This window comes from Scyliorhinus torazame, chromosome 8 (assembly GCF_047496885.1).
Source record: "Scyliorhinus torazame isolate Kashiwa2021f chromosome 8, sScyTor2.1, whole genome shotgun sequence".
In the NCBI taxonomy this organism is placed as follows: Eukaryota; Metazoa; Chordata; class Chondrichthyes; order Carcharhiniformes; family Scyliorhinidae; genus Scyliorhinus; species Scyliorhinus torazame.
The window spans coordinates 4,398,290-4,424,335 of record NC_092714.1 but is presented as its reverse complement, the minus strand read 5'-3'; the positions used below and the strand labels follow the sequence as shown (position 1 = coordinate 4,424,335).

Genomic DNA, 26,046 nt, shown 5'->3' with positions numbered 1-26,046 from the left:
ACGGGTTCCACACTCTCTGACTCTCACTGGGGTACGGGTCCCACACACACTGACTCTCACTGGGGTACGGGTCCAACACACACACTGCCTCTCACTGGGATACGGGTCCCACACACACTGACTCTCAATGGGGTACGGGTCCCACACACACTGACTCTCACTGGGGTACGGGTCCCACATACACTGACTCTCACTGGGGTACGGGTCCCACATACACTGACTCTCACTGGGGTACGGGTCCCATACACACTGACTTTCACTGGGGTTGACTCTCACTGGGATACGGGTCTCACACACACTGACTCTCACTGGGGTACGGGTCCCACACACACTGACTCTCACTGGGGTACGGGTCCCACACACACTGACTCTCACGGGGTACGGGTTCCACACACACTGACTCTCACTGGAGTACGGGTCCCACACACACTGACTCTCACTGGGGTACGGGTCCCACACACACTGACTCTCACTGGGGTACGGGTCCCACACACACTGACTCTCACTGGGGTACGGGTCCCACACACACTGACTCTCAATGGGGTACGGGTCCCACACACACGGACTCTCACTGGGGTACGGGTCCCACACACACTGACTCTCACTGGGGTACGGGTCCCACATACACTGACTCTCACTCGGGTACGGGTCCCATACACACTGACTCTCACTGGGGTTGACTCTCACTGGGATACGGGTCTCACACACACTGACTCTCACTGGGGTACGGGTCCCACACACACTGACTCTCACTGGGGTACGGGTCCCACACACATTGACTCTCACTGGAGTACGGGTCCCACACACACTGACTCTCACTGGGGTACGGGTCCCACACACACTGACTCTCACTGGGGTACGGGTTCCACACACACTGACTCTCACTGGGGTACGGGTCCCACACACACTGACTCTCACTGGGGTACGGGTCCCACACACACTGACTCTCACTGGGGTACGGGTCCCACATACACTGACTCTCACTCGGGTACGGGTCCCATACACACTGACTCTCACTGGGGTTGACTCTCACTGGGATACGGGTCTCACACACACTGACTCTCACTGGGGTACGGGTCCCACACACACTGACTCTCACTGGGGTACGGGTCCCACACACATTGACTCTCACTGGAGTACGGGTCCCACACACACTGACTCTCACTGGGGTACGGGTCCCACACACACTGACTCTCACTGGGGTACGGGTTCCACACACACTGACTCTCACTGGGGTACGGGTTCCACACACACTGACTCTCACTGGGGTACGGGTCCCACACACACTGACTCTCACTGGGCTACGGGTCCCACACACACTGACTCTCACTGGGGCACGGGTTCCACACACACTGACTCTCACTGGGGTACGGGTCCCACACAAACTGACTCTCACTGGGGTACGGGTCCCAAACACACTGACTCTCACTGGGGTATGGGTCCCACACACACTGACTCTCACTGGGGTACGGGTTCCACACACACTGACTCTCACTGGGGTACTGGTCCCACACACACTGACTCTCACTGGGGTATGGGTCCCACACACACTGACTCTCACTGGGGTAAGGGTCCCACACACACTGACTCTCACTGGGGTAGGGGTTCCACACACACTGACTCTCACTGGGGTACGGGTCCCACACACACTGACTCTCACTGGGGTCTGGGTCCCACACACACAGACTCTCACTGGGGTACGGGTCCCACACACACTGACTCTCACTGGGGTACGGGTCCCACACACACCGACTCTCACTGTGATACGGGTCCCACACACACTGACTCCCACTGGGGTACGGGTCCCACACACACTGACTCTCACTGAGGTACGGGTCCCACACACACTGACTCTCACTGGGGTACGGGTCCCACACACACTGACTCTCACTGGGGTACGGGTCCCACACACACCGACTCTCACTGGGGTACGGGTCCCACACACACTGACTCCCACTGGGGTACGGTTTCCACACACATTGACTCTCACTGGGGTACGGGTCCCACACACACTGACTCTCACTGGGGAACGGGTTCCACACACACTGATTCTCACTGGGGTACGGGTTCCACACACACTGACTCTCACTGGGGTACGGGTCCCACACACACTGACTCTCACTGGGGTACGGGTCCGACACACACCGACTCTCACTGGGGTATGGGTTCCAGACACACTGACTCTCACTGGGGTACGGGTCCCACACACACTGACTCTCACTGGGGTACGGGTTCCCACACACACTGACTCTCACTGGGGTATGGGTTCCATACACACTGACTCTCACTGGGGTACAGGTTCCACACACACTGACTCTCACTGGGGTACGGGTTCCACACACACTGACTCTCACTGGGGTACGGGTCCCACACACACTGACTCTCACTGGGGTACGGGTCCCACACACACTGACTCTCACTGGGGTACGGGTCCCACACACACTGACTCTCACTGGGGTACGGGTCCCACACACACTGACTCTCACTGGGGTACGGGTTCCCACACACACTGACTCTCACTGGGGTACGGGTTCCACACACACTGACTCTCACTGTGGTAGGGGTTCCACACACACTGACTCTCACTGGGGTACGGGTTCCCACACACACTGACTCTCACTGGGGTACGGGTTCCACACACACTGACTCTCACTGGGGTACGGGTCCCACACACACTGACTCTCACTGGGGTAAGGGTTCCACACACACTGACTCTCACTGGGGTACGGGTTCCACACACACTGACTCTCACTGGGGTACAGGTCCCCCACACACTGACTCTCACTGGGGTACGGGTCCCACACACATTGACTCTCACTGGGGTACGGGTTCCACACACACTGACTCTCACTGGGGTACGGGTCCCACACACACTGACTCTCACTGGGGTACGGGGCCCACACACACTGACTCTCAGTGGGGAATGGGTCCCACACACACTGACTCTCACTGGGGTACGGGTGACACACACACTGACTCTCACTGGGGTACGGGTTCCGCACACACTGGCTCTCACTGGGGTACGGGTCCCACACACTGACTCTCACTGGGGTACGGGTCCCACACACACTGACTCTCACTGGGGTACTGGTCCCACACACACTGACTCTCACTGGGGATTGGGTTCCACACACACTGACTCTCACTGGGGTATGGGTTCCTCACACACTGGCTCTCACTGGGGTACTGGTTCCACACACACTGACTCTGACTGGGGTACGGGTTCCACACACACTGACTCTGACTGGCGTACGGGTTCCACACACACTGACTCTCACTGGGGTACGGGTTCCACACACACTGACTCTCACTGGGGTACGGGTTCCACACACACTGACTCTCACTGGGGTACGGGTTCCACACACACTGACTCTCACTGGGGTACGGGTCCCACACACACTGACTCTCACTGGGGTACGGGTCCCACACACACTGACTCTCACTGGGGTACGTGTCCCAAACACACTGACTCTCACTGGGGTACGTGTCCCACACTCACTGACTCTCACTGGGGTACGGGTCCCACACATACTGACTCTCACTGGGGTACGGGTCCCACACACACACCGACTCTCACTGGGGTACGGGTTCCACACACACTGACTCTCACTGGGGTACGGGTTCCACACCACTGACTCTCACTGGGGTACGGGTTCCACACACACTGACTCCCACTTGGCTACGGGTTCCACACACACTGACTCTCACTGGGGTACGGGTCCCACACACACTGACTCTCACTGGGGTACGGGTCCCACACACACTGACTCTCACTGGGGTACGGGTTCCACACACTGACTCTCACTGGGATACGGGTTCCACACACACTGACTCTCACTGGGGTACGTGTCCCACACACACTGACTCTCACTGGGTTATTGGTCCCACACACACTGACTCTCACTGGGGTACGGGTTCCACACTCTCTGACTCTCACTGGGGTACGGGTCCCACACACACTGACTCTCACTGGGGTACGGGTCCAACACACACACTGCCTCTCACTGGGATACGGGTCCCACACACACTGACTCTCAATGGGGTACGGGTCCCACACACACTGACTCTCACTGGGGTACGGGTCCCACATACACTGACTCTCACTGGGGTACGGGTCCCACATACACTGACTCTCACTGGGGTACGGGTCCCATACACACTGACTTTCACTGGGGTTGACTCTCACTGGGATACGGGTCTCACACACACTGACTCTCACTGGGGTACGGGTCCCACACACACTGACTCTCACTGGGGTACGGGTCCCACACACACTGACTCTCACGGGGTACGGGTTCCACACACACTGACTCTCACTGGAGTACGGGTCCCACACACACTGACTCTCACTGGGGTACGGGTCCCACACACACTGACTCTCACTGGGGTACGGGTCCCACACACACTGACTCTCACTGGGGTACGGGTCCCACACACACTGACTCTTAATGGGGTACGGGTCCCACACACACGGACTCTCACTGGGGTACGGGTCCCACACACACTGACTCTCACTGGGGTACGGGTCCCACATACACTGACTCTCACTCGGGTACGGGTCCCATACACACTGACTCTCACTGGGGTTGACTCTCACTGGGATACGGGTCTCACACACACTGACTCTCACTGGGGTACGGGTCCCACACACACTGACTCTCACTGGGGTACGGGTCCCAAACACACTGACTCTCACTGGGGTATGGGTCCCACACACACTGACTCTCACTGGGGTACGGGTCCCGCACACACCGACTCTCACTGGGGTACTGGTCCCACACACACTGACTCTCACTGGGGTATGGGTCCCACACACACTGACTCTCACTGGGGTAAGGGTCCCACACACACTGACTCTCACTGGGGTAGGGGTTCCACACACACTGACTCTCACTGGGGTACGGGTCCCACACACACTGACTCTCACTGGGGTCTGGGTCCCACACACACAGACTCTCACTGGGGTACGGGTCCCACACACACTGACTCTCACTGGGGTACGGGTCCCACACACACCGACTCTCACTGTGATACGGGTCCCACACACACTGACTCCCACTGGGGTACGGGTCCCACACACACTGACTCTCACTGAGGTACGGGTCCCACACACACTGACTCTCACTGGGGTACGGGTCCCACACACACTGACTCTCACTGGGGTACGGGTCCCACACACACCGACTCTCACTGGGGTACGGGTCCCACACACACTGACTCCCACTGGGGTACGGTTTCCACACACATTGACTCTCACTGGGGTACGGGTCCCACACACACTGACTCTCACTGGGGAACGGGTTCCACACACACTGATTCTCACTGGGGTACGGGTTCCACACACACTGACTCTCACTGGGGTACGGGTCCCACACACACTGACTCTCACTGGGGTACGGGTCCGACACACACCGACTCTCACTGGGGTATGGGTTCCAGACACACTGACTCTCACTGGGGTACGGGTCCCACACACACTGACTCTCACTGGGGTACGGGTTCCCACACACACTGACTCTCACTGGGGTATGGGTTCCATACACACTGACTCTCACTGGGGTACAGGTTCCACACACACTGACTCTCACTGGGGTACGGGTTCCACACACACTGACTCTCACTGGGGTACGGGTCCCACACACACTGACTCTCACTGGGGTACGGGTCCCACACACACTGACTCTCACTGGGGTACGGGTCCCACACACACTGACTCTCACTGGGGTACGGGTCCCACACACACTGACTCTCACTGGGGTACGGGTTCCCACACACACTGACTCTCACTGGGGTACGGGTTCCACACACACTGACTCTCACTGTGGTAGGGGTTCCACACACACTGACTCTCACTGGGGTACGGGTTCCCACACACACTGACTCTCACTGGGGTACGGGTTCCACACACACTGACTCTCACTGGGGTACGGGTCCCACACACACTGACTCTCACTGGGGTAAGGGTTCCACACACACTGACTCTCACTGGGGTACGGGTTCCACACACACTGACTCTCACTGGGGTACAGGTCCCCCACACACTGACTCTCACTGGGGTACGGGTCCCACACACATTGACTCTCACTGGGGTACGGGTTCCACACACACTGACTCTCACTGGGGTACGGGTCCCACACACACTGACTCTCACTGGGGTACGGGGCCCACACACACTGACTCTCAGTGGGGAATGGGTCCCACACACACTGACTCTCACTGGGGTACGGGTGACACACACACTGACTCTCACTGGGGTACGGGTTCCGCACACACTGGCTCTCACTGGGGTACGGGTCCCACACACTGACTCTCACTGGGGTACGGGTCCCACACACACTGACTCTCACTGGGGTACTGGTCCCACACACACTGACTCTCACTGGGGATTGGGTTCCACACACACTGACTCTCACTGGGGTATGGGTTCCTCACACACTGGCTCTCACTGGGGTACTGGTTCCACACACACTGACTCTGACTGGGGTACGGGTTCCACACACACTGACTCTGACTGGCGTACGGGTTCCACACACACTGACTCTCACTGGGGTACGGGTTCCACACACACTGACTCTCACTGGGGTACGGGTTCCACACACACTGACTCTCACTGGGGTACGGGTTCCACACACACTGACTCTCACTGGGGTACGGGTCCCACACACACTGACTCTCACTGGGGTACGGGTCCCACACACACTGACTCTCACTGGGGTACGTGTCCCAAACACACTGACTCTCACTGGGGTACGTGTCCCACACTCACTGACTCTCACTGGGGTACGGGTCCCACACATACTGACTCTCACTGGGGTACGGGTCCCACACACACACCGACTCTCACTGGGGTACGGGTTCCACACACACTGACTCTCACTGGGGTACGGGTTCCACACCACTGACTCTCACTGGGGTACGGGTTCCACACACACTGACTCCCACTTGGCTACGGGTTCCACACACACTGACTCTCACTGGGGTACGGGTCCCACACACACTGACTCTCACTGGGGTACGGGTCCCACACACACTGACTCTCACTGGGGTACGGGTTCCACACACTGACTCTCACTGGGATACGGGTTCCACACACACTGACTCTCACTGGGGTACGTGTCCCACACACACTGACTCTCACTGGGTTATTGGTCCCACACACACTGACTCTCACTGGGGTACGGGTTCCACACTCTCTGACTCTCACTGGGGTACGGGTCCCACACACACTGACTCTCACTGGGGTACGGGTCCAACACACACACTGCCTCTCACTGGGATACGGGTCCCACACACACTGACTCTCAATGGGGTACGGGTCCCACACACACTGACTCTCACTGGGGTACGGGTCCCACATACACTGACTCTCACTGGGGTACGGGTCCCACATACACTGACTCTCACTGGGGTACGGGTCCCATACACACTGACTTTCACTGGGGTTGACTCTCACTGGGATACGGGTCTCACACACACTGACTCTCACTGGGGTACGGGTCCCACACACACTGACTCTCACTGGGGTACGGGTCCCACACACACTGACTCTCACGGGGTACGGGTTCCACACACACTGACTCTCACTGGAGTACGGGTCCCACACACACTGACTCTCACTGGGGTACGGGTCCCACACACACTGACTCTCACTGGGGTACGGGTCCCACACACACTGACTCTCACTGGGGTACGGGTCCCACACACACTGACTCTTAATGGGGTACGGGTCCCACACACACGGACTCTCACTGGGGTACGGGTCCCACACACACTGACTCTCACTGGGGTACGGGTCCCACATACACTGACTCTCACTCGGGTACGGGTCCCATACACACTGACTCTCACTGGGGTTGACTCTCACTGGGATACGGGTCTCACACACACTGACTCTCACTGGGGTACGGGTCCCACACACACTGACTCTCACTGGGGTACGGGTCCCACACACATTGACTCTCACTGGAGTACGGGTCCCACACACACTGACTCTCACTGGGGTACGGGTCCCACACACACTGACTCTCACTGGGGTACGGGTTCCACACACACTGACTCTCACTGGGGTACGGGTCCCACACACACTGACTCTCACTGGGGTACGGGTCCCACACACACTGACTCTCACTGGGGTACGGGTCCCACATACACTGACTCTCACTCGGGTACGGGTCCCATACACACTGACTCTCACTGGGGTTGACTCTCACTGGGATACGGGTCTCACACACACTGACTCTCACTGGGGTACGGGTCCCACACACACTGACTCTCACTGGGGTACGGGTCCCACACACATTGACTCTCACTGGAGTACGGGTCCCACACACACTGACTCTCACTGGGGTACGGGTCCCACACACACTGACTCTCACTGGGGTACGGGTTCCACACACACTGACTCTCACTGGGGTACGGGTCCCACACACACTGACTCTCACTGGGGTACGGGTCCCACACACACTGACTCTCACTGGGGTACGGGTCCCACACACACTGAGTCTCACTGGGGTACGGGTTCCACACACACTGACTCTCACTGGGGGACGGGTCCCACACACACAGACTCTCACTGGGGTACGGGTTCCACACACACTGACTCTCACTGGGGTACGGGATCCACACAGACTCACTCTCACTGGGGTACCGGTTCCACACACACTGACTCTCACTGGGGTACGGGTCCCACACACACGGACTCTCACTGGGGTACGGGTCCCACACACACTGACTCTCACTGGGGTACGGGTTCCACACACACTGACTCGCAGTGGGGTACGGGTTCCACACACACTGACTCTCACTGAGGTACGGGTCTCACACGCACTGACTCTCACTGGGGTACGGGTCCCACACACACTGACTCTCACTGGGGTACGGGTCCCACACACACTGACTCTCACTGGGGTACGGGTTCCACACACACTGACTCTCACTGGGGTACGGGTCCCACACACACTGACTCTCACTGGGGTACGGGACCCACACACACTGACTCTCACTGGGGTACGGGTCACACACACACCGACTCTCACTGGGGTACGGGTCCCACACACACCGACTCTCACTGGGGTACGGGTTCCACACTCACTGACTCTCACTGGGGTACGGGTCCCACACACACTGACCCGCACTGGGGTACGGGTTCCACACCACTGACTCTCACTGGGGTACGGGTCCCACACACACTGACTCTCACTGGGGTATGGGCCTCACACACACTGACGCTCACTGGGGTACGGGTTCCACACTCACTGACTCTCACTGGGGTACGGGTCCCACACACACTGACTCTCACTGGGGTACAGGTCCCACACACACTGACTCTCACTGGGGTACGGGTCCCACACACACTGACTCTCAATGGGGTACGGGTCCCACACACACGGACTCTCACTGGGGTACGGGTCCCACACACACTGACTCTCACTGGGGTATGGGTCCCACATACACTGACTCTCACTGGGGTACTGGTCCCATACACACTGACTCTCACTGGGGTTGACTCTCACTGGGGCACGGGTCCCACACACACTGAATCTCACTGGGGTACGGGTCCCACACACACTGACTCTCACTGGGGTACGGGTTCCACACACACTAACTCTCACTGGGTTACGGGTCCCACACACACTGACTCTCACTGGGGTACGGGTCCCTCACACACTGACTCTCACTGGGGTATGGGTTCCCCCCACACTGACTCTCACTGGGGTATGGGTCCCACACACACTGACTCTCACTGGGCTACGGGTTCCACACACACTGACTCTCACTGGGGTACGGGTTCCACACACACTGACTCTCACTGGGGTACGGGTCCCACACACACTGACTCTCACTGGGGTACGGGTTCCACACACACTGATTCTCAGTGGGGGACGGGTTCCACACACACTGACTCTCACTGGGGTACGTGTCCCACACACACTGACTCTCACTGGGGTAAGGGTCCCACACACACTGACTCTCACTGGGGTACGGGTTCCACACACACTGACTCTCACTGGGGTACGGGTCCCACATACACTGACTCTCACTGGGGTTGACTCTCACTGGGGCACGGGTCCCACACACACTGACTCTCACTGGGTTACGGGTCCCACACACACTGACTCTCACTGGGGTACGGGTTCCACACACACTAACTCTCACTGGGGTACGGGTCCCTCACACACTGACTCTCACTGGGGTATGGGTTCCCCCCACACTGTCTCTCACTGGGGTATGGGTCCCACACACACTGACTCTCACTGGGGTACGTGTCCCACACACACTGACTCTCACTGGGGTACGGGTCCCACACAGACTGACTCTCACTGGGGTACGGGTTCCACACACACTGACTCTCACTGGGGTACGGGTCCCACACACACTGACTCTCACTGGGGTACGGGTTCCACACACACTGACTCTCACTGGGGTAGGGGTCCCACACACACTGACTCTCACTGGGGTACGGGTTCCACACACACTGACTCTCACTGGGGTACGGGTCCCACACACACTGACTCTCACTGGGGTACGGGTTCCACACACACTGACTCTCACTGGGGTAAGGGTCCCACACACACTGACTCTCACTGGGGTACGGGTCCCACACACACTGACTCTCACTGGGGTACGGGTTCCACACACACTGACTCTCACTGGGGTAAGGGTCCCACACACACTGACTCTCACTGGGGTACGGGTCCCCACACACTGACTGTCACTGGGGTATGGGTCCCACACACACTGACTCTCACTGGGGTACGGGTTCCACACACACTGACTCTCACTGGGGTACGGGTTCCACACACACTGACTCTCACTGGGGTACGGGTTCCACACACACTGACTCTCACTGGGGTAAGGGTTCCACACACACTGACTCTCACTGGGGTAAGGGTTCCACACACACTGACTCTCACTGAGGTACGGGTCCCACACACACTGACTCTCACTGGGGTACGGGACCCACACACACTGACTCTCACTGGGGTACGGGTCCCACACACACTGACTCTCACTGAGGTACGGGTTCCACACAGACTGACTCTCACTGGGGTACGGGTTCCACACACACTGACTCTCACTGGTCTAAGGGTTCCACACACACTGACTCTCACTGGGGTAAGGGTTCCACACACACTGACTCTCACTGAGGTACGGGTCCCACACACACTGACTCTCACTGGGGTACGGGACCCACACACACTGACTCTCACTGGGGTAAGGGTCCCACACACACTGACTCTCACTGGGGTAAGGGTTCCACACACACTGACTCTCACTGGGGTAAGGGTTCCACACACACTGACTCTCACTGAGGTACGGGTTCCACACACACTGACTCTCACTGAGGTATGGGTCCCACACACACTGACTCTCACTGGGGTACGGGACCCACACACACTGACTCTCACTGGGGTATGGGTCCCACACACACTGACTCTCACTGGGGTACGGGTTCCACACACACTGACTCTCACTGGGGTAAGGGTCCCACACACACTGACTCTCACTGGGGTACGGGTTCCACACACACTGACTCTCACTGGGGTACGGGTCCCACACACACTGTCTCTCACTGGGGTACGGGTCCCACACACACTGACTCTCACTGGGGTACGGGACCCACACACACTGACTCTCACTGGGGTAAGGGTTCCACACACACTGACTCTCACTGAGGTACGGGTTCCACACACACTGACTCTCACCGGGGTACGGGTCCCACACGCACTGACTCTCACTGGGGTAAGGGTTCCACACACACTGACTCTCACTGGGGTAAGGGTTCCACACACACTGACTCTCACCGGGGTACGGGTCCCACACGCACTGACCCTCGCTGGGGTAGGGGTTCCACACACACTGACTCTCACTGGGGTACGGGTCCCACACACATTGACTCTCACTGGGGTACGGGTTCCACACACACTGACTCTCACTGGGGTACGGGTCCCACACACACTGACTCTCACTGGGGTACGGGTCCCACACACATTGACTCTCACTGGGGTACGGGTTCCACACACACTGACTCTCACTGGGGTAAGGGTTCCACACACACTGACTCTCACTGGGGTACGGGTCCCACACACACTGACTCTCACTGGGGTACGGGTCCCACACACACTGACTCTCACTGGGGTAGGGGTCCCACACACACTGGCTCTCACTGGGGTATGGGTCCCACACACACTGACTCTCACTGGGGTACGGGTCCCACACACACTGACTCTCACTGGGGTACGGGTCCCACACACACTGACTCTCACTGGGGTAGGGGTCCCACACACACTGACTCTCACTGGGGTACGGGTCCCACACACACTGACTCTCACTGGGGTAGGGGTTCCACACACACTGACTCTCACTGGGGTAGGGGTTCCACACACACTGACTCTCACTGGGGGACGGGTCCCACACACACAGACTCTCACTGGGGTACGGGTCCCACACACACTGACTCTCACTGGGGTACGGGTCCCACACACACTGACACTCACTGGGGTACGGGTCCCACACACACTGACTCTCACTGGGGTACGGGTCCCACACACACTGACTCTCACTGGGGTACGGGTCCCACACACACTGACTCTCACTGGGGTAGGGGTTCCACACACACTGACACTCACTGGGGTACGGGTCCCACACACACTGACTCTCACTGGGGTACGGGTCCCACACACACTGACTCTCACTGGGGTACGGGTCCCACACACACTGACTCTCACTGGGGTACGGGTCCCACACACACTGACTCTCAATGGGGTAGGGGTCCAACACACACTGACTCTCACTGGGGTACGGGTCCCACACACACTGACTCTCACTGGGGTAGGGGTCCAACACACACTGACTCTCACTGGGGTACGGGTCCCACACACACTGACTCTCACTGGGGTAAGGGTTCCACACACACTGACTCTCACTGGGGTACGGGTCCCACACACACTGACTCTCACTGGGGTACGGGTCCCACACACACTGACTCTCACTGGGGGACGGGTCCCCACACACTGGGCTGGATTCCCCGTTCCTGAGGCTATGTGCTGACTCCTGCGGAGCATGTGTGGTCTTCCACAACCAAAAAATCGGCCTGAAAGCCTCACCGGTCCGGTACCAGTGAGGGGCTAGCACCAGCGGTGACTGAAAGCCCCGCCTCCCGGAGAATGGCCGGGCCCTGTGCCGCGCATGCGCACGGCTGACAACCTGCAGTGGTCGCACCAGACAACATGGCTCCGGTCGTGCGCGGACCTAACCCACCATCCGCGACCCCACAGCGCACCCCTGGCCACCCCCACTGAAGAACAAAGAAAATTACAGCACAGGAACAGGCCCTTCGGCCCTCCAAGCCTGCGCCGATCCAGATCCTCTATCTAAAACTATTTTCTAAGGATCGGTATCCCTCTGTTCCCCGCCCATTCAGGTATCTGTCTAGATGCATCTTAAATGGCGCTATCGTGCCCGCCTCTACCACCTCCGCTGGCAAAGCGTTCCAGGCACCCACCACCCTCTGCGTAAAGAACTTTCCACGCACATCTCCCTTAAACTTTCCCCCTCTCACCTTGAACTCGTGACCCCTAGTAATTGAGTCCCCCACTCTGGGGAAAAAGCTTGTTGCTATCCACCCTGTCATGATTCTGTAGACCTCAATGAGGTCCCCCCTCAACCTCCGTCTTTCTAATGAAAATAATCCTTATCTACTCAACCTTTCTTCATAGCCAGCACCCTCCATACCAGGCAACATCCTGGTGAACCTCCTCTGCACCCTCTCTAAAGCATCCCCATCCTTCTGGTAATGTGGCGACCAGAACTGTACGCAGTATTCCAGTAGTCCACCTAGCCCTGGCAGATACCGCCCCCCCCCCCCCCCGGCCAGCGGCATGTATCCCGGTCGAGTGAGGTGGTGCTGGACACAGTCCGCAGCCAGCATGCCGGGTTCCCGACTGTTGGGACCACACGTGGCCCACCGTCGGGAACTGGCCCATTGGGGGTGGAGCATCACGCGTGGGCTGGTCGATGATGCACCAACGCCGTTGAAACGGCGCACGACACGTGTCACGATGACGCCAATTTGGAGGGGGCGCAGCTCCAACCTCACACCCTTCCATACCCCACCCATCCTTGCCCACAGAAAGCAGAGGAGGAATCCAAAACATACACAAATTGGGCACAGCTTTTTAACCCGTAAAGACAGGCTTGTGTTCTCCCCTACTCAGTCCCCTTCACAACCTTTCCCTCCCACTGGACCCCCAACCCCATCAGAGAGTCATAGATGTTTACAGCATGGAAACAGGCCCTTCGGCCCAGCTTGTCCATGCTGCCCAGTTTCTATCACTAAGCTCGTCCCACTTGCCCGCATTTGGCCCATATCCCTCTGTACCCACCCTGCCCATGTAACTAACTGTTTAACAGCTTTTTAAAAGACAAAATTGTACCCGCCTCTCCCACTGCCTCTGGCAGCCCGTTCCAGACACTCACCACCCTCTGTGTGAAGAAATGTCCCCTCTGGTCTCTTTTGTATCTCTCCCCTCTCACCTTCACCGATGCCCTCTAGTTCTAGACTCCTCTACCATTGGGAAAAGATGTTGACCATCTACCTTATCGATGCTCCTCATTATTTTATAGACCTCTATACGACCACCCTTAAGCCTCCTACGCTCCAGAAAAAAAAGTCCCAGCCTCTCCTTATAGCTCAGACTATCAAATCCCGGTAGCATCCTCGTAAATCTCTTCTGCACTCTTTCTAGTTTAACAATATCCATCCTATAATAGGATGACCAGAACTGAACACAGTATTCCAAGTGTGGCCGTACCAATGTCTTGTACAACTTCAACAAGACGTCCCAACTCCTGTATTCAGTATCCTGACCAATAAAACCTAGCATGCTGAATGCCTTCTTCACCACCCTGTCCACCTGCGACTCCACCTTCAAGGAGCTAGGAACCTGTACCCCTAGATCTCTTTGTTCTGTAACTCTCTCCAACTCCCTACCATTAACTGAGTAGGACCTGCCCTGATTTGATCTACCAAAATGCATCACTTCACATTTATCCAAATTAATCTGCCATTCATCGGCCCAGTGGCCCAATTGATCAAGATCCCGTTGTAATCCTAGATAACCTTCTTCACTATCCACTATGCCACCAATCTTGGTGCCATCTGCAAACTTACGAACCATGCCTCCTAAATTCTCATCCAAATCATTTATCTATATATAACAAATAGCAGTGGACCCAGCACCGATCCCTGAGGCACACCGCTGGTCACAGGCCTCCAGTTTGAAAAACAACCCTCCACAACTACCCTTTGGCTTCGGTCCCCAAGCCAATTTTGTATCCAATTGGCGACCTCACCCTGGATTCTGTGAGATTGCAACAACCTACCATGCGGTGCCAATCACAAACATTCCCTCCATCCAGAATGCCACCCAGCCCTCACACATCCTCCCTCCCGGCAAGGGGGAGGCAGTGGCGTAGTGGTATTGTCGCTGGACTAGTTATCCAGAGACCCAGAGTCATGCTCTGGGGGCCCGGATTCGAATCCCGCCAGGGCAGATGGTGAAATCGGAATTCAATTTAAATCTGGAATTAAAAATCTAATGAGAACCATTGTCGATTGTCATAAAAACCCATCTGGTTCACCAATGTCCTTTAGGGAAGGAAATCTGCCGTCCTTACCTGGTCTGGCCTACACGTGACTCCAGACCCACAGCAATGTGATTGACTCTTGAATACCCTCAGGGACGGGCAACAAATGGCCCAGCCCAGCGACGCCCACATCACACGAACAAATAAAGAAAGAAAGCCTGCAACCAAACTCTCTACTCGCCCACACCCTCACACTCTCCCATTCTCATAATCTCTCGCCTGCTTCACTCGTCATGACCACCGTGTCTTTCGCCTTGAGCGTGGTCACGCGCCTGCTGCTGTTTCTGGCCTGCATCTGCGAGCGCAGACGCAAACCCGGCGTAAACCTGCCCGACTCGCCTGTTTGGATCCTAGTGGCAAACCTCAGCAGCCTCTCCCTCCCCTCTGGGCGTGGTATCGCGTGCGCATGCCTCATGTTAACCATTCATTACCAGATTTCCCCACTCTCAGACTGACCAGAATCTGATTCCACTCTGCATTTGCTGCTAATACGCTCAACAATGTAGTCAGCCTCTGATTGTATGCCGATTGTACCTGCTGGCAGGGGGCCCCACTGCTCGGCGAGCTGTGCCTGGACCTGTGTTTCATTGTAAATACATCACTGCCACGGAGGTGACATACGTCTTTCTTGCAGGGCCGAGAGAGAGCAGGCAGCACAAACCACCTTCTCTTCAGAGAGAGCTCATAAACCTGGGGTCATAGATTCCAGAAAAATGGCAGACGTATTGCGACTGAGGAGATTACAGAGATGGGGAGGGATGTTGGGATTGAGGAGATTGCAGAGATGGGGAGGGATGTTGGGATTGAGGAGATTACAGAGATGGGGAGGGATGTTGAGATTGAGGAGATCACAGAGATGGGGCTGGATGTTGGGATTGAGGAGATTACAGAGATGGGGAGGGATGTTGAGATTGAGGAGTTTACAGAGATGGGGAGGGATGTTTAGATTGAGGAGATTACAGAGATGGGGAGGGATGTTGGGATTGAGGAGATTACAGAGATGGGGAGGGATGTTGAGATTGAGGAGATTACAGAGATGGGGAGGGATGTTGAGATTGAGGAGATTAGAGATGGGGAGGGATGTTGGGATTGAGGAGATTACAGAGATGGGGAGGGATGTTGAGATTGAGGAGTTTACAGAGATGGGGAGGAATGTTGAGATTGAGGAGATTACAGAGATGGGGAGGGACGTTGGGATTGAGGAGATTACAGAGATGGGGAGGGATGTTGAGATTGAGGAGATTACAGAGATGGGGAGGGATGTAGGGATTGAGGAGATTACAGAGATGAGGAGGGATGTTGGGATTGAGGAGATTGCAGAGATGGGGAGGGATGTTGGGATTGAGGAGATTACAGAGATGGGGAGGGATGTTGGGATTGAGGAGATTACAGAGATGGGGAGGGATGTTGGGATTGAGGAGTTTACAGAGATGGGGAGAAATGTTGGGATTGAGGAGATTACAGAGATGGGGAGGGATGTTGGGATTGAGGAGTTTACAGAGATGGGGATGGATGTTGGGATTGAGGAGATTACAGAGATGGGGAGGGATGTTGGGATTGAGGAGATTACAGAGATGGGGAGGGATGTTGGAATTGAGGAGATTACAGAGATGGGGAGGGATGTTGGGATTGAGGAGTTTACAGAGATGGGGAGGAATGTTGGGATTGAGGAGATTACAGAGATGGGGAGGGATGTTGGGATTGAGGGGTTTACAGAGATGGGGAGGGATGTTGCGATTGAGGAGATTACAGAGATGGGGAGGGATGTTGCGATTGAGGAGATTACAGAGATGGGGAGGGATGTTGGGATTTAGGAGATTGCAGCGATGGGGAGGGATATTGGGATTGAGGAGTTTACAGAGATGGGGAGGGATGGTGGGATTGAGGAGATTACAGAGATGGGGAGGGATGTTGGGATTGAGGAGTTTACAGAGATGGGGAGGGATGTTGGGATTGAGGAGATTACAGAGATGGGGAGGGATGTTGGGATTGAGGAGGTTACAGGGATGGGGAGGGATGTTGGGATTGAGGAGATTACAGAGATGGGGAGGGATGTTGAGATTGAGGAGATTACAGAGATGGGGAGGGATGTTGAGATTGAGGAGATTACAGAGGTGGGGAGGGATGTTGAGATTGAGGAGATTACAGAGATGGGGAGGGATGTTGCGATTGAGGAGATTAATGAGATGGGGAGGGATGTTGAGATTGAGGAGATTACAGAGATGGGGAGGGACGTTGGGATTGAGGAGTTTACAGAGATGGGGAGGGATGTTGGGATTGAGGAGATTACAGAGATGGGGAGGTGTGTTGGGATTGAGGAGATTACAGAGATGGGGAGGGATGTTGAAATTGAGGAGATTACAGGGATGGGGAGGGATGTTGGGATTGAGGAGTTTACAGAGATGGGGAGGGATGTTGAGATTGAGGAGTTCACAGAGATGGGGAGGGATGTTGGGATTGAGGAGGTTCCAGAGATGGGGAGGTTTGTTGGGATTGAGGAGATTACAGAGATGGGGAGGGATGTTGGGATTGAGGAGATTACAGAGATGGGGAGGGATGTTGGGATTGAGGAGATTACAGAGATGGGGAGGGATGTTGGGATTGAGGAGATTACAGAGATGGGGAGGGATGTTGGGATTGAGGAGATTACAGAGATGGGGAGGGATGTTGGGATTGAGGAATTTACAGAGATGGGGAGGGATGTTGGGATTGAGGAATTTACAGAGATGGGGAGGGATGTTGAGATTGAGGAGATTACAGAGATGGGGAGGGATGTAGGGATTGAGGAGTTTACAGAGATGGGGAGGGATGTTGGGATTGAGGAGTTTACAGAGGTGGGGAGGGATGTTGGGATTGAGGAGATTACAGAGATGGGGAGGGATGTTGGGATTGAGGAATTTACAGAGATGGGGAGGGATGTTGGGATTGAGGAGGTTACAGAGATGGGGAGGGATGTTGCGATTGAGGAGGTTACAGAGATGGGGAGGGATGTTGCGATTGAGGAGGTTACAGAGATGGGGAGGGATGTTGAGATTGAGGAGGTTACAGAGATGGGGAGGGATGTTGCGATTGAGGAGGTTACAGAGATGGGGAGGGATGTTGGGATTGAGGAGGTTACAGAGATGGGAGGGATGTTGAGATTGAAGAGATTACAGAGGTGGGGAGGGATGTTGAGATTGAGGAGATTACAGAGGTGGGGAGGGATGTTGAGATTGAGGAGATTACAGAGATGGGGAGGGATGTTGCGATTGAGGAGATTAATGAGATGGGGAGGGATGTTGAGATTGAGGAGATTACAGAGATGGGGAGGGATGTTGGGATTGAGGAGATTACAGAGATGGGGAGGGATGTTGGGTTTCAGGAGATTACAGAGATGGGGAGGGATGTTGAAATTGAGGAGATTACAGGGATGGGGAGGGATGTTGGGATTGAGGAGTTTACAGAGATGGGGAGGGATGTTGGGATTGAGGAGATTACAGAGATGGGGAGGTATGTTGGGATTGAGGAGATTACAGAGATGGGGAGGGATGTTGAAATTGAGGAGATTACAGGGATGGGGAGGGATGTTGCGATTGAGGAGATTACAGAGATGGGGAGGGATGTTGGGATTGAGGAGTTTACAGAGATGGGGAGGGATGTTGAGATTGAGGAGTTCACAGAGATGGGGAGGGATGTTGGGATTGAGGAGGTTCCAGAGATGGGGAGGTTTGTTGGGATTGAGGAGTTTACAGAGATGGGGAGGGATGTTGGGATTGAGGAGATTACAGAGATGGGGAGGGATGTTGGGATTGAGGAGATTACAGAGATGGGGAGGGATGTTGGGATTGAGGAGATTACAGGGATGGGGATGGTTGTTGGGATTGAGGAGATTACAGAGATGGGGAGGGATGTTGGGTTTCAGGAGATTACAGAGATGGGGAGGGATGTTGAAATTGAGGAGATTACAGGGATGGGGAGGGATGTTGGGATTGAGGAGTTTACAGAGATGGGGAGGGATGTTGGGATTGAGGAGATTACAGAGATGGGGAGGTATGTTGGGATTGAGGAGATTACAGAGATGGGGAGGGATGTTGAAATTGAGGAGATTACAGGGATGGGGAGGGATGTTGCGATTGAGGAGATTACAGAGATGGGGAGGGATGTTGGGATTGGGGAGTTTACAGAGATGGGGAGGGATGTTGAGATTGAGGAGTTCACAGAGATGGGGAGGGATGTTGGGATTGAGGAGGTTCCAGAGATGGGGAGGTTTGTTGGGATTGAGGAGTTTACAGAGATGGGGAGGGATGTTGGGATTGAGGAGATTACAGAGATGGGGAGGGATGTTGGGATTGAGGAGATTACAGGGATGGGGAGGGATGTTGGGATTGAGGAGATTACAGGGATGGGGAGGGTTGTTGGGATTGAGGAGTTTACAGAGATGGGGAGGGATGTTGAGATTGAGGAGATTACAGAGATGGGGAGGGATGTTGAGATTGAGGAGATTACAGAGATGGGGAGGGATGTTGGGATTGAGGAATTTACAGAGATGGGGAGGAATGTTGAGATTGAGGAGATTACAGAGATGGGGAGGGATGTTGGGATTGAGGAGTTTACAGAGATGGGGAGGGATGTTGAGATTGAGGAGATTACAGAGATTGGGAGGGATGTTGAGATTGAGGAGTTTACGGAGGGCTGTGCGATTGAGGAGGTTCCAGAGATGGAGAGGGATGAGTTTATGGACGATTTGAAAATAATGATGAGAACTTTAAACAAAAGCAAAATACAGCAGACGCTGGAATTGGAAATAAAAACTGAAATTGCTGAAAAGGATGAGCGGGACTGGCAGTGTCTGTGGGGGTGGAGCGGAGGTAGTGTTTTGGCTTCTGTGTTCTCTGCTAATTTTAAAAACAAGGAATTGGGAATGGCAATAGTTGCTGGTCTTGGCAGCGAAGCCGGAGCCCTGTGAATGAGTTTACCAAATCCTCTCTCCTTCTCCTTGTTCCTTCATATCAAATTCTCAGCGCAGTTTTTTGTCATGGACACACGTCAGTATTAATATCTCTCTCCTCTTTTGCATTCCCAATTCTCATAATCCGCTCTTTCGAGATCAGACTCTTTCATGTGTTCACAAATTCTATTTCCTCCCTTTACCCGTGACTACTGCTCACAGCTCACCACTTTCCCTTGCTTTGAAAATGTAACATACTCCACTCACAGGTCAGTGAAGCTTTCGCCTCCCACCTTTAATTGAACTGCCCACCTTTCCTGCGGCACTCACCTGAGCCAGGCCAGAGAGGGAGGGATGGAGCAAAGAGCTGGTGAGGGGATGTCAATCACGCAATGTCCTCAGCAGGTCTTTGTCACACATGTGGTCAAAGACAGGGGGCTGCTGGAGAACTTGCAAAGGGAAAATAAGCAATGTTGTTCTTGTGAAAAACTGCCTCATCATCAATATGTTTGATGCAACCATCAATTCACACGAGACGATTAGTAGAAGTAAACAGTGGTCTTAATAAGCTAGATCTGTGCCTGCCTGCGACTGCTCTGTACTGAGTGCCGCTTACAGGCTGCAGATCTATATACCACCCCGAGGGGGCGGAGCCACAGGCGGAGCCCACAAGGGCATCAACATAATACAATACAATACAGTGGTGAATTGTAGCCGCAATACATTCACCACAATGTTAACCAAAGGAGAAGGAGAATGAGCAGGCAATGGGGTGAAATGGGAACCGGCAGAATGATGGACCATGTGGATTCCTTCTGCACTGAAAATGTATAATTGAATGAGAAAACACCTCCTCTCTCCCGGAGGATATATATGAGATAGATTCTGCAATATGCAAAGCATTTGAAATAAGTTAACAGTAATTAGATCCATCAGTGAGTTCATATTTCTACACAGCAATGAGTTAATTATGCCTATCATTGAGTTAATAGTAATTATATTCATCAAAGAATTGAGAATTAAATCCAGCAATAATTTGGTAGAAGTTCTATCTATAACTGAGCTACTGACAATTATATCCATTAGATTAACTAATATCCAGCGATAAGTTGTAATTATATCGGTCTTTGAGTTAGGATTTTACAGTACACAAGGAGACTGTTCAGGCTGACTCTTTGAAAGAACAATCCAAATTGTGCCATTCATCTGCTCTGTCCTCAGAGTCCGATGTTTTTTCCTCCAGGTATTTCCCCAATTCCCTTTTCCGAGTTATTTCTGAATGTGCTAACAATGCCCTTTCATGGATCAGAACCGCCCACTGCATAAAGAAACCTCTCCTTTCCCTCTCTCTGGTGCTCTGCCAATTACCCTTCAGCCTGTGTCCTCGGGTCATTCACCTTGCTGCGACTGGGAAGATTTTCACACTGGCAGGTAAATGGGGAGATAAATCAAAGCCTAATATGTACAGGTTGTCAAAGGCCTGTTTTTGCTTGGGCAAGCACCCGAAAACCGCCTCCTGGATTTCTGCTCAGGACTCCAGCCTATTTTCACTCTTATGCAGTCAAATGGCTTCCACCACTTTGTCCTCTTTCCTGATTTTTTATAAATTGAAGCACATTTGATATTTTATTTTTAATTATTTATTTTATATAAATTTAGAATACCTAATTCATTTTTTCCAATTAAGGGGCAATTTAGTGTGGCCAATCCACCTACTCTGCACATCTTTTGGGTTGTGGGGGTGAAACCCACGCAGACACGGGGAGAATGTGCAAACTCCACACGGACAGTGACCCAGAGCCGGGATCGAACCTGGGACCTCGGCGCTGTGAGGCAGCAGTGCTAACCACTGCACCACCGTGCTGCCCTCACATTTGATATTTTACAGCTTCATCAACACCCTGAAATCTTTATAAAGGCTTTTGTATAGGATTTTCTCAGTTCCTTTAATGTTTTAATCACCTAGCTTGGGGTTCTCAGCCCCGATACCAGAGAAATGCTGACATTTAACATCTCTCCCAATTTTCCCATCTCAGCCCCGATGACCTCACTGGTGTGGAGCCAGGAAAATCCCAACCTGGTTATTTATTTCCTTTCCTGAATCATCCTCCCTGAGCATCTGGATAATTCTCTGCCTGAAGCTCCATGGGAAGGGTTTGTCCAGCTCTATCTCTGCCCTTCTGCTGCCACTTGGACTTTTCAACTTTCGGATGGTTTGGGGGGAATGCCACAGTTAACATCCTAACTGCTGCTCCCTGAACTTTAATAGGGACACACCCTTTGATCAACAAGCCTCCTTTGATCAAAGTAATTTTGGTTCTTCAGTAAAAAAGACCCACTGCATCTTCCTCACCAATAACCTCAGCAAATGCCCACATTATTCAGACATGAGTCATCTTTGAAACTCCACACAGCTTCTCTTCACACAATGCAGGGATATTTTAATTTTTAGTCCCTCTTGGTGGAAATCTATAATGAATCACCCACCCTTTGAAAGATTTCCCCTGGATCCACATGGCTGATAGAGGATAGGTGATAGAGGTGGGCAGCACGGTAGCACAGTGGTTAGCACTGTTGCTTCACAGCACCAGGATCCCGGGTTCAATCCGGCCATGAGCGACTGTCTGTGTGGAGTCTGCACGTTCTCCCCGTGTCTGCGTGGGTTTCCTCCGGGTGCTCCGGTTTCCTCCCACAAGTCCCAAAGGTGAATTGGACATTCTGAATTCTCCCTCTGTGTACCCGAACAGGCGCCGGAATGTGGCAACTAGGGGCTTTTCATAGTAACCTCATTGCAGTGTTAATGTAAACCTACTTGGGACAATAATAGAGATTATTATTATTGAGTGGTTTGAATGATCAGGCCAGATTGGTTTTCCGATCCCGCCGTGATGGCAGGTGCTGTGGAGGACGTGACGGCCAGGTCAAAGGCCCATTGACTTTCAGCGGGACTGGACAGTCACAGCAGCAAGTGGGGCTGGAAAACCTGATCCAGAAAGGAAAAATCTGAGGGTGACCTGGAGACATTGTTAAATTGATGGAAGCCATTGAGAAGATAGATACAGAGCTACCTGTGGTGAACACAAACCAGAGGTGACAAGTACAAGACAGTCACTGATAAATTCAGGAGAATTGTGGAGTGGTGAGAATGCGGAATTGGGACCACACAGAGAGTGGTTGTGGAGAATAGTATTTGTACATTTAAAGGGAGCCTGGATGACGGAGAAAGAGAATGAAACATGTGCTGATAGGAGAAGGTGAAGACGGATGCTTGTGTAGATCATTAACACCAGCACTAACGTTGAAGGGCTAGGCCCGCGCCGGACTGATTTCCGCCCCGCCAGCTGGCGGAAGTGCCCCGGCACCCCGCGCATGCGCAGTGGAGGGAGACCGTGGCGAAGGCGGAAGGAAAAGAGTGCCCCCACAGCACAGGCCCGCCCGCGGATCGGTGGGCCCCGATTGCGGGCCAGGCCACCATGGGGGCACCCCCGGGGCCAGATCGCCCCGCGCCCCCCCCCAGGACCCCGGAGCCCGCCCGCACCGCCTTGTCCCGCCGGTAAGAGAGGTGGTTTAATCCACGCCGGCGGGACAGGCATCCTAGCAGCGGGACTTCGGCCCATCCGGCCCGGAGAATCGCGGGGGGGGGGGGCCGCCAACCGGCGCAGCGTGATTCCCGCCCCCGCCAAATATCCGGTGCCGGAGAATTCGGCAACCGGCGGGGGCGGGATTCACGCCAGCCCCCGGCGATTCTCCGACCCGGCGGGGGCTCAGAGAATCTCGCCCATGGTCTTTTTCTCTAACTCTTATGTAAAAACTTCTGAACAAAATAAAGTGACATTTTGAGCTTTACAACACACAGTATGAGGTGGTGGTGGTGATGAGAGGAATTCAGTTACCTCCACACTTTTTGCCATGTCTTGTATTAGGATAACTTCCAGTAATGAGTTGTCTTCACCTGTCAAGCAGAGAGTTAATGAGATTCTGTTTGATTACCAAGCCGAGCAAACACTGCAGATTCATTTTAAAGTTATGCTTTAATCCCTTTGTTGACTTAAAAACATGTTTTAAGCAGAATTAGCAATGTTACATCGATAAGCTCCACTGAAAATGCGAGCCCAAAAATATATCTACCTATACTCACAGATGCAAGACTTTGCTACAATAGGATTTAGAATCATGGAATGGTTACAGCACAAGGAGATCATTCGGCCCGTCATGTCTGTGCTAGCTCTCTGCCAGAGCAACTCAACCAGTTCCCATGGAGCAGCACTTTACTGGTATTTTTCCAATCCCCTCTCCACCACACCCACAGACAGTACATTCCGGATCCTAACCACTTGCTGTGTGAATCTGTCTCCACCACACTCACAGACAGTACATTCCACATCCTAACCACTCGCTGTGTGAATCTGCCTCCACCACACTCACAGACAGTACATTCCAGATCCTAACCACTCGCTGTGTGAATCTGCCTCCACCACACTCACAGACAGTACATTCCACATCCTAACCACTCACTGTGTGAATCTGTCTCCACCACACTCACAGACAGTACATTCCAGATCCTAACCACTGGCTGTGTGAATCTGCCTCCACCACACTCTCAGACAGTACATTCCTGATCCTAACCACTCACTGTGTGAATCTGTCTCCACCACACTCACAGACAGTACATTCCAGATCCTAACCACTGGCTGTGTGAATCTGCCTCCACCACACTCTCAGACAGTACATTCCAGATCCTAACCACTCGCTGTGTGAATCTGCCTCTCTACACTCACAGACCGTACATTCCAGATCCTAACCACTCGTTGTGTGAATCTGCCTCCACCACACTCACAGACAGTGCAGTCCAGATCCTATCCACTCACGGTGTGAATCTGTCTCCACCACACTCACAGACAGTACATTCCAGATCCTAACCACTCACTGTGTGACTCTGTCTCCACCACACTCACAGACAGTACATTCCTGATCCTAACCACTCGCTGTGTGAATCTGCCTCCGCCACACTCACAGACAGTACATTCCTGATCCTAACCACTCACTGAGTTAATCTGCCCCATACCAGCCTCCCCGAACAGGCGCCGGAATGTGGCGACTAGGGGCTTTTTTTGATAGTAACTTCATTTGAAGCCTACTTGTGACAAGCGATTTTCATTTCAGTTCATTGTTCATTTCCACCACACTGTCAGGCAGTACATTCCAGATCCCAAGGGGTCATCAGCAGTGCTATCGAGTGTCACTTACTCAGCAATAACCTGCTCATGGAAGCTCAGTTTGGGTTCCGCCAGAATCACTCAGCTCCTGACCTCATTACAGCCTTGGTTCAATCATGGACAAAAGAGCTGAATGCCAGAGGTGAGGTGAGAGTGACTGCCCTCGACATCAAGGCAGCATTTGACCGAGTGTGGCATCAAGGAGCCCGAGCAAAACTGGAGCCAATGGGAATCGGGGAAAACTCTCCGCTGGTT

General features: G+C 54.1%; 1 protein-coding gene across 2 annotated transcripts in view; it reads left to right on the top strand.

Moving 5' to 3' along the window:
• cadm2b (cell adhesion molecule 2b) overlaps positions 1–26,046 on the top strand; it is a 646,038-nt gene that overhangs the window by 330,586 nt on the left and 289,406 nt on the right. The gene's annotated exons all lie outside the window — the stretch shown is intronic.